The sequence below is a fragment of the Takifugu flavidus genome, unplaced genomic scaffold (genome assembly GCF_003711565.1).
Source record: "Takifugu flavidus isolate HTHZ2018 unplaced genomic scaffold, ASM371156v2 ctg937, whole genome shotgun sequence".
NCBI lineage: Eukaryota > Metazoa > Chordata > Actinopteri > Tetraodontiformes > Tetraodontidae > Takifugu > Takifugu flavidus.
Window position 1 is genome coordinate 3,878 of NW_026622547.1, and position 10,830 is coordinate 14,707.

At 42.1% G+C, this 10,830-nt stretch overlaps 4 non-coding genes and 2 pseudogenes across 4 annotated transcripts; all 6 read left to right on the plus strand.

Moving 5' to 3' along the window:
- Positions 1 to 119, plus strand: LOC130521386 (5S ribosomal RNA). The gene has a single exon (XR_008949311.1). It is a non-coding gene; the product is annotated as a 5S ribosomal RNA (ribosomal RNA).
- A 2,695-nt stretch (positions 120 to 2,814) lies between these two features.
- LOC130521383 (5S ribosomal RNA) lies at positions 2,815 to 2,937 on the plus strand (annotated as a pseudogene).
- A 1,541-nt stretch (positions 2,938 to 4,478) lies between these two features.
- Positions 4,479 to 4,597, plus strand: LOC130521385 (5S ribosomal RNA). Its single transcript, XR_008949310.1, has one exon. It is a non-coding gene; the product is annotated as a 5S ribosomal RNA (ribosomal RNA).
- A 1,529-nt stretch (positions 4,598 to 6,126) lies between these two features.
- On the plus strand, positions 6,127 to 6,244 carry LOC130521387 (5S ribosomal RNA). Its single transcript, XR_008949312.1, has one exon. It is a non-coding gene; the product is annotated as a 5S ribosomal RNA (ribosomal RNA).
- A 2,683-nt stretch (positions 6,245 to 8,927) lies between these two features.
- LOC130521384 (5S ribosomal RNA) lies at positions 8,928 to 9,046 on the plus strand (annotated as a pseudogene).
- Positions 9,047 to 10,570: 1,524 nt separating this feature from the next.
- Positions 10,571 to 10,688, plus strand: LOC130521388 (5S ribosomal RNA). Its single transcript, XR_008949313.1, has one exon. It is a non-coding gene; the product is annotated as a 5S ribosomal RNA (ribosomal RNA).
- Positions 10,689 to 10,830: the final 142 nt, after the last annotated feature.

Consider the following 10,830-nt stretch of genomic DNA (forward strand, 5'->3'; position numbering starts at 1 on the left):
GCTTACGGCCATACCACCCTGAGAACGCCCGATCTCGTCCGATCTCGGAAACTAAGCAGGGTCGGGCCTGGTTAGTACTTGGTTGGGAGACTGCCTGGGAATACCAGGTGCTGTAAGCTTTTTGCACTCTTCCACTGGGTCAGCAGAGGCCGCCAGTGTTCCTGATAATTATCCAGCCAGATGTAATTCACTTCTTAAGTACTTCTAACATTGAGATTTAATGTTGCACTATTGTACATCGTTTGAGATTTAATATTTTAGGAGTGTGTGTGTGCGTGTGTCTGTGTGTGTGTGCGTGCGTGCGTCCGTGCGTGTGTGTCTGTGTGTCTGTGTGTTTGTGTTTAAATAAAATTGAATTTCCCACTTTGGTCCACACTATTGTCAACATTTCTGTCTTCAAAAAAAAGTCAACTCAAGGCGGCAGATTCCTGAATTGAAAACAATATCTAAAGAACTCAAGTATCATACTAACAACACTAATATTCCATCTGTCTATCCCCAACTGAATTAACTCCACACCTATCTCATCAGATTATTTGTAACAGAATAAGCAGATAACGTAGCATTTCCCTGTTCATATCTGCTACTTGCAATTTAGAATTTGTCAATAAAACTATGCCATGACACAAACTACAGTTTAATAGATGGCTGTGCTCCTAAAAAGAGCAGCATTTGTGGCTCATAAACCTCACAGACACTGCTATGCTCTTTAAACATTTTTATGATGGTGAATTTTTCAATCAAATATCTTCTCTTTGATAATGCCCAAAGCTGGATTCGAACTCTCCCTCTGGGGTCTTCAGGAGGTTTCAATCAGGTTGTCTGTTACAGCAATTGTCAACTGGCCCGCACCGGCCCGGGATCGATTCCCGGCCATGGCACCGATTCCCGGCCATGGCACATTGCTTTTAAGTTGATTTCATTTATCGGACTTGAATCTTGTTTGATTTTTTTGAAGGCGTTTCACCTCTCATCCAAGAGCCGTTCTAGGCAGATTTGATGATATGACGCTCATAGGCTATACAGTGATCCCTCGTTTATCGCGGGAGTTACGTTCCAAAAGTAACACGCGAAAAGTGAAATCCGCGAAGTAGCAACTTTATTTTTTTTAATTATTTTACAATGCAATACTGAACAGTAGAATGAAACCAAACATCAAAACCTGTTTTAAAGACCAAACTTTGTTTAAAACAATAATTTTAATCTAGTAATACAAGGTTGGAAACATTGTCACTCGCGTATTTCCCAGTCCCAGCTGTGCCTCTGCGTCCTGACTCCGCGCCGCCGTAGCGTCTGTTTCTACTGAAGGCGCAGGAGTCTTTCTCCGAGAGAAGAACATTGGGCCTGATTCACCAATATGTTCTTACGAATCTTCTTAGATTCTTTCTTAAGTTGTCCTTAAGAAGTTTTTTAAGAAAACCCTACGTCGGATTCATCAACGCGTTCGTAAGCCCCAGAATTGTTCGCAGCTGTGTTCTTAGATTGATGAATGCCATCTGTTCGTAAGTTGAAAGCGCGTGCCAGGTGAGTCTAATTAACATACGATTAGCATAGGTCACCGCCCACTAATGCCCATAAAAGGAACTGCAGCAGGACCCTGTAGACGGAGCAAAAAGCAGCAAAATGCCCAAAGCGAAATGCCCAAAGCTTGCCTCTCCACGCCTGATTTCTGACGCCGTGTTGAACAATCAAGAAAGGATGGCTAACACGCTTGATAAAATTGCCTCAACCCTGATGACTATAGCCAACACGCTTAAAGAAATCAACGAGAATGTAAAAAAAGAAGAATGTAAAAAAAAATAAACGTGTAAAAGCTGTGCTCGGATTGTGACAATAATGCATTTTATTCACAAACGGGCAATTAATCGCGCTCGAACGTGAACCGCGTGCCTGCAGTCTGGCCCCATCATTGCGTCAGGACGCACATCCTCACGGGGTTGTGGCTCTGTGTCCAAACACATCCAGCGCCCCTTTAACATGCCGATGGTGCGTTCAATGGTGGAGCGACTGCGCGCATGCATCTGATTGAATAAAACTCCTGTGGAGTCTGAGGTTGGTCAGTGGTGTCAACAACCAGGGAGCCAGGGCATATCCTCGATCCCCTAATAAAATAAATCAAGATAAAATCAAATAAAAGACAGTTTTGGCATGGTTTCCAATTTGGTTGATTAATGTTAAGTCATTGGCACATTTACGTAATTTTAAAATTCTCCGTAAATCACCAAAAATAGGAAATATGCAAATAAATAAATAAATATGACAGAATTATCATTGTAATATTGAATTTTATTGAACTGCACAAGAGAAGAAAACCAACCATGCCAACATGTCGGCACTGAAATGTGCGCAAGAGTACTCCTGAGTGTTCGTAGGATTTGTTCTTACCTACGAATAAATCCAGGATAAGAAGAAATTGGTGAATGCCACAATCTTCGTCAACTGTTCGTAAGTGGGACTTAAGAACAAATTTGTTCGTAAGAACGCTTCGTGAATCTGGCCCATTGTTATGGGTAGTTGTTGGCGCTCTTTCTTTTTCTGAGCAAGAAGATTTTTTATAACGGAATGCCACCTTCGATTAATTTGAGAACTGCAATGAGAACGCCAAAAAAAATCCGCGAAGCCGCGAAAGATGAACCGCGATATAGCGAGGGATCACTGTATAGCCTTTTCTTTTTGGGGGAATGGATTGGAGGCTGCTCCAACATTGAGGTTTGGACTGTGACAAAGCAAAATGGACAATCTCCAGCAGAATATGTTTCAAGAAAATAAGTTTGAGTGTATTAACTTCAAAAGGCTTTTCTTGCACCTGCTCTCGCTTACGGCCATACCACCCTGAGAACGCCCGATCTCGTCGATCTCGGAAGCTAAGCAGGGTCGGGCCTGGTTAGTACTACTGGTGGATGGGAGACCGCCTGGGAATACCAGGTGCTGTAAGCTTTTTGCACTCTTCCACTGGGTCAGCAGAGGCCGCCAGTGTTCCTGATAATTATCCAGCCAGATGTAATTCACTTCTTAAGTACTTCTAACATTGAGATTTAATGTTGCGCTATTGTACATCGTTTGAGATTTTAATATTTTAGGAGTGTGTGTGTGCGTGTGTCTGTGTGTGTGTGCGTGCGTGCGTCCGTGCGTGTGTGTCTGTGTGTCTGTGTGTTTTGTGTTTAAATAAAATTGAATTTCCACTTTGGTCCACACTATTGTCAACATTTCTGTCTTCAAAAAAAGCCAACTCAAGGCGGCAGATTCCTGAATTGAAAACAATATCTAAAGAACTCAAGTATCATACTAACAACACTAATATTCCATCTGTCTATCCCCAACTGAATTAACTCCACACCTATCTCATCAGATTATTTGTAACAGAATAAGCAGATAACGTAGCATTTCCCTGTTCATATCTGCTACTTGCATTTAGAATTTGTCAATAAAACTATGCCATGACACAAACTACAGTTTAATAGATGGCTGTGCTCCTAAAAAGAGCAGCATTTTTCAGCTCAAAACCTCACAGACACTGCTATGCTCTTTAAACATTTTTATGATGGTGAATTTTTCAATCAAATATCTTCTCTTTGATAATGCCCAAAGCTGGATTCGAACTCTCCTCCTCTGGGTCTTCAGGAGGTTTCAATCAGGTTGTCTGTTACAGCAATTGTCAACTGGCCCGCACCGGCCCGGGATCGATTCCCGGCCATGGCACCGATTCCCAGCCATGGCACATTGCTTTTAAGTTGATTTCATTTATCGGACTTGAATCTTGTTTGATTTTTTTGAAGGCGTTTCACCCTCTCATCCAAGAGCCGTTCTAGGCAGATTTGATGATATGACGCTCATAGGCTATACAGTGATCCCTCGTTTATCGCGGGAGTTACGTTCCAAAAGTACACGCGAAAAGTGAAATCCGCGAAGTAGCAACTTTATTTTTTTAAATTATTTTACAATGCAATACTGAACAGTAGAATGAAACCAACATCAAAACCTGTTTTAAAGACCAGACTTTGTTTAAAACAATAATTTTAATCTAGTAATACAAGGTTGGAAACATTGTCACTCGCGTATTTCCCAGTCCCAGCTGTGCCTCTGCGTCCTGACTCCGCGCCGCTGTAGCGTCTGTTTCTACTGAAGGCGCAGGAGTCTTTCTCTCCGAGAGAAGAACATTGTTATGGGTAGTTGTTGGCGCTCTTTCTTTTCTGAGCAAGAAGATTTTTATAAACGGATATGCCACCTTCGATTATATTTGAGAACTGCAATGAACGACTCGCAAAAAAAATCCGCGAAGCCGCGAAAGATGAACCGCGATATAGCGAGGGATCACTGTATAGCCTTTTCTTTTTGGGGGGAATGGATTGGAGGCTGCTCCAACATTGAGGTTTGGACTGTGACAAAGCAAAATGGACAATCTCCAGCAGAATAAATGTTTCAAGAAAATAAGTTTGAGTGTATTAACTTCAAAAGGCCATTTTCTTGCACCTGCTCTCGCTTACGGCCATACCACCCTGAGAACGCCCGATCTCGTCCGATCTCGGAAGCTAAGCAGGGTCGGGCCTGGTTAGTACTTGGATGGGAGACCGCCTGGGAATACCAGGTGCTGTAAGCTTTTTGCACTCTTCCACTGGGTCAGCAGAGGCCGCCAGTGTTCCTGATAATTATCCAGCCAGATGTAATTCACTTCTTAAGTACTTCTAACATTGAGATTTAATGTTGCACTATTGTACATCGTTGAGATTTAATATTTTAGGAGTGTGTGTGTGCGTGTGTCTGTGTGTGTGTGCGTGCGTGCGTCCGTGCGTGTGTGTCTGTGTGTCTGTGTGTTTGTGTTTAAATAAAATTGAATTTCCCACTTTGGTCCACACTATTGTCAACATTTCTGTCTTCAAAAAATCAACTCAAGGCGGCAGATTCCTGAATTGAAAACATATCTAAAGAACTCAAGTATCATACTAACAACACTAATATTCCATCTGTCTATCCCCAACTGAATTAACTCCCCACCTATCTCATCAGATTATTTGTAACAGAATAAGCAGATAACGTAGCATTTCCCTGTTCATATCTGCTACTTGCAATTTAGAATTTGTCAATAAAACTATGCTATGACACAAACTACAGTTTAATAGATGGCTGTGCTCCTAAAAAGAGCAGCATTTCAGGCTCATAAACCTCACAGACACTGCTATGCTCTTTAAACATTTTTATGATGGTGAATTTTTCAATCAAATATCTTCTCTTTGATAATGCCCAAGCTGGATTCGAACTCTCCCTCTGGGGTCTTCAGGAGGTTTCAATCAGGTTGTCTGTTACAGCAATTGTCAACTGGCCCGCACCGGCCCGGATCGATTCCCGGCCATGGCACCGATTCCCGGCCATGGCACATTGCTTTTAAGTTGATTTCATTTATCGGACTTGAATCTTGTTTGATTTTTTTGAAGGCGTTTCACCTCTCATCCAAGAGCCGTTCTAGGCAGATTTGATGATATGACGCTCATAGGCTATACAGTGATCCCTCGTTTATCGCGGGAGTTACTTCCAAAGTAACACGCGAAAAGTGAAATCCGCGAAGTAGCAACTTTATTTTTTTAAATTATTTTACAATGCAATACTGAACAGTAGAATGAAACAAACATCAAAACCTGTTTTAAAGACCAGACTTTGTTTAAAACAATAATTTTAATCTAGTAATACAAGGTTGGAAACATTGTCACTCGCGTATTTCCCAGTCCCAGCTGTGCCTCTGCGTCCTGACTCCGCGCCGCTGTAGCGTCTGTTTCTACTGAAGGCGCAGGAGTCTTTCTCCGAGAGAAGAACATTGTTATGGGTAGTTGTTGGCGCTCTTTCTTTTTCTGAGCAAGAAGATTTTTATAAACGGATATGCCACCTTCGATTATATTTGAGAACTGCAATGAACGACTCGCAAAAAAAATCCGCGAAGCCGCGAAAGATGAACCGCGATATAGCGAGGGATCACTGTATAGCCTTTTCTTTTTGGGGGAATGGATTGGAGGCTGCTCCAACATTGAGGTTTGGACTGTGACAAAGCAAAATGGACAATCTGCACCAGAATAAATGTTTCAAGAAAACAAATTTGAGTGTATTAACTTCAAAAGGCCATTTCTTGCACCTGCTCTCGCTTACGGCCATACCACCCTGAGAACGCCCGATCTCGTCCGATCTCGGAAACTAAGCAGGGTCGGGCCTGGTTAGTACTTGGTTGGGAGACGCCTGGGAATACCAGGTGCTGTAAGCTTTTTGCACTCTTCCACTGGGCAGCAGAGGCCGCCAGTGTTCCTGATAATTATCCACCCAGATGTAATTCACTTCTTAAGTACTTCTAACATTGAGATTTAATGTTGCCTATTGTACATCGTTTGAGATTTATATTTTAGGAGTGTGTGTGTGCGTGTGTCTGTGTGTGTGTGCGTGCGTGCGTCCGTGCGTGTGTCTGTGTGTCTGTGTGTTTGTGTTTTAAATAAAATTGAATTTCCCACTTTGGTCCACACTATTGTCAACATTTCTGTCTTCAAAAAAAAAGTCAACTCAAGGCGGCAGATTCCTGAATTGAAAACAATATCTAAAGAACTCAAGTATCATACTAACACACTAATATTCCATCTGTCTATCCCCAACTGAATAACTCCACACCTATCTCATCAGATTATTTGTAACAGAACAAGCAGATAACGTAGCATTTCCCTGTTCATATCTGCTACTTGCAATTTAGATTTGTCAATAAACTATGCCATGACACAAACTACAGTTTAATAGATGGCTGTGCTCCTAAAAAGAGCAGCATTTGTGGCTCATAAACCTCACAGACACTGCTATGCTCTTTAAACATTTTTATGATGGTGAATTTTTCAATCAAATATCTTCTCTTTGATAATGCCCAAAGCTGGATTCGAACTCTCCCTCTGGGGTCTTCAGGAGGTTTCAATCAGGTTGTCTGTTACAGCAATTGTCAACTGGCCCGCACCGGCCCGGGATCGATTCCCGGCCATGGCCCGATTCCCGGCCATGGCACTTGCTTTAAGTTGATTTCATTTATCGGACTTGAATCTTGTTTGATTTTTGAAGGCGTTTCACCTCTCATCCAAGAGCCGTTCTAGGCAGATTTGATGATATGACGCTCATAGGCTATACAGTGATCCCTCGTTTATCGCGGGAGTTACGTTCCAAAAGTAACACGCGAAAAGTGAAATCCGCGAAGTAGCAACTTTATTTTTTTTAATTATTTTACAATGCAATACTGAACAGTAGAATGAAACCAAACATCAAAACCTGTTTTAAAGACCAAACTTTGTTTAAAACAATAATTTTAATCTAGTAATACAAGGTTGGAAACATTGTCACTCGCGTATTTCCCAGTCCCAGCTGTGCCTCTGCGTCCTGACTCCGCGCCGCTGTAGCGTCTGTTTCTACTGAAGGCGCAGGAGTCTTTCTCCGAGAGAAGAACATTGGGCCTGATTCACCAATATGTTCTTACGAATCTTCTTAGATTCTTTCTTAAGTTGTCCTTAAGAAGTTTTTTAAGAAAACCCTACGTCGGATTCATCAACGCGTTCGTAAGCCCCAATTTGTTCGCAGCTGTGGTTCTTAGATTGATGATGCCATCTGTTCGTAAGTTGAAAGCGCGTGCCAGGTGAGTCTAATTAACATACGATTAGCATAGGTCACCGCCCACTAATCCCATAAAAGGAACTGCAGCAGGGACCCTGTAGACGGAGCAAAAGCAGCAAAATGCCCAAAAGAAATGCCCAAAGCTTGCCTCTCCACGCCTGATTTCTGACGCCGTTTGAACAATCAAGAAAGGATGGCTACACGCTTGATAAAATTGCCTCAACCCTGATGACTATAGCCACAACACGCTTAAAGAAATCAACGAGAATGTAAAAAAAGAAGAATGTTAAAAAAATAAAACGTGTAAAAGCTGTGCTCGGATTGTGACAATAATGCTCATTTTATTCACAAACGGGCAATTAATCGCGCTCGAACGTAACCGCGTGCCTGCAGTCTGGCCCATCATTGCGTCAGGACGCACTCCTCACGGGGGTTGTGGCTCTGTGTCCAACACATCCAGCGCCCCTTTAACATGCCGATGGGTGCGTTCAATGGTGGAGCGACTGCGCGCATGCATCTGATTGAATAAAACTCCTGTGGAGTCGAGGGTTGGTCAGTGTGTCAACAACCAGGGAGCCAGGGCATATCCTCGATCCCTAATAAAATAAATCAAGATAAATCAAATAAAAAGACAGTTTTGCATGGTTCCAATTTGGTTGATTAATGTAAGTCATTGGCACATTTACGTAATTTTAAAATTCTCCGTAAATCACCAAAATAGGAAATATGCAATAAATAATAATATGACAGAATTATCATTGTAATATTGAATTTTATTGAACTGCACAAGAGAAGAAAACACACAACCATGCCAACATGTCGCACTGAAATGTGCGCAAGAGTACTCCTGAGTGTTCGTAGGATTTGTTCTTACCTACGAATAAATCCAGGATAAGAAGAAATTGGTGAATGCCACAATCTTCGTCAACTGTTCGTAAGTGGACTTAAGAACAAATTTTGTTCGTAAGAACGCTTCGTGAATCTGGCCCATTGTTATGGGTAGTTGTTGGCGCTCTTTTTCTTTTTCTGAGCAAGAAGATTTTTATAAACGGATATGCCACCTTCGATTATATTTGAGAACTGCAATGAACGACTCGCAAAAAAAATCCGAAGCCGCGAAAGATGAACCGCGATATAGCGAGGGATCACTGTATAGCCTTTCTTTTTTTTGGGGGAATGGATTGGAGGCTGCTCCAACATTGAGGTTTGGACTGTGACAAAGCAAAATGGACAATCTCCAGCAGAATAAAGTGTTTCAAGAAAATAAGTTTGAGTGTATTAACTTCAAAAGGCCATTTTCTTGCACCTGCTCCGCTTACGCCATACCACCCTGAGAACGCCCGATCTCGTCCGATCTCGGAAGCTAAGCAGGGTCGGCCTGGTTAGTACTTGGATGGGAGAGACCGCCTGGGAATACCAGGTGCTGTAAGCTTTTTGCACTCTTCCACTGGGTCAGCAGAGGCCGCCAGTGTTCCTGATATTATCCAGCCAGATGTAATTCACTCTTAAGTACTTCTAACATTGAGATTTAATGTTGCACTATTGTACATCGTTTGAGATTTAATATTTTAGGAGTGTGTGTGTGCGTGTGTCGTTGTGTGTGTGCGTGCGTGCGTCCGTCCGTGTGTGTCTGTTGTCTGTGTGTTTTGTGTTTAAATAAATTGAATTTCCACTTTGGTCCACACTATTGTCAACATTTCTGTCTTCAAAAAAAAGCCAACTCAAGGCGGCAGATTCCTGAATTGAAAAATATCTAAAGAACTCAAGTATCATACTAACAACACTAATATTCCATCTGTCTATCCCCAACTGAATTAACTCCACACCTATCTCATCAGATTATTTGTAACAGAATAAGCAGATAACGTAGCATTTCCCTGTTCATATCTGCTACTTGCAATTTAGAATTTGTCAATAAAACTATGCTATGACACAAAACTACAGTTTAATAGATGGCTGTGCTCCTAAAAAGAGCAGCATTTCAGGCTCATAAACCTCACAGACACTGCTATGCTCTTTAAACATTTTATGATGGTGAATTTTTCAATCAAATATCTTCTCTTTGATATGCCCAAAGCTGGATTCGAACTCTCCCTCTGGGGTCTTCAGGAGGTTTCAATCAGGTTGTCTGTTACAGCAATTGTCAACTGGCCCGCACCGGCCCAGGATCGATTCCCGGCCATGGCACCGATTCCCGCCATGGCACATTGCTTTTAAGTTGATTTCATTTATCGACTTGAATCTTGTTTGATTTTTTTGAAGGCGTTCACCTCATCATCCAGAGCCGTTCTAGGCAGATTTGATGATATGACGCTCATAGGCTATACAGTGATCCCTCGTTTATCGCGGGAGTTACGTTCCAAAGTAACACGCGAAAAGTGAAATCCGCGAAGTAGCAACTTTATTTTTTTAAATTATTTTACAATGCAATACTGAACAGTAGAATGAAACCAAACATCAAAACCTGTTTAAAAGACCAGACTTTGTTTAAAACAATAATTTTAATCTAGTAATACAAGGTTGGAAACATTGTCACTCGCGTATTTCCCAGTCCCAGCTGTGCCTCTGCGTCCTGACTCCGCGCCGCGTAGCGTCTTTTTCTACTGAAGGCGCAGGAGTCTTTCTCCGAAAGAAGACATTGTTATGGGTAGTTGTTGGCGCTCTTTCTTTTCTGAGCAAGAAGATTTTTATAAACGGATATGCCACCTTCGATTATATTTGAGAACTGCAATGAACGACTCGCAAAAAAAATCCGCGAAGCCGCGAAAGATGAACCGCGATATAGCGAGGGATCACTGTATAGCCTTCTTTTGGGGGGAATGGATTGGAGGCTGCTCCAAACATTGAGGTTTGGACTGTGACAAAGCAAAATGGACAATCTGCACCAGAATAAATGTTTCAAGAAATAAGTTTGAGTGTATTAACTTCAAAAGGCCATTTTCTTGCACCTGCTCTCGCTTACGGCCATACCACCCTGAGAACGCCCGATCTCGTCCGATCTCGGAACTAAGCAGGGTCGGGCCTGGTTAGTACTTGGTTGGGAGACTGCCTGGGAATACCAGGTGCTGTAAGCTTTTTGCACTCTTCCACTGGGTCAGCAGAGGCCGCAGTGTTCCTGATAATTATCCAGCCAGATGTAATTCACTTCTTAAGTACTTCTAAACATTGAGATTTAATGTTGCACTATTGTACATCGTTTGAGATTTAATATTTTAG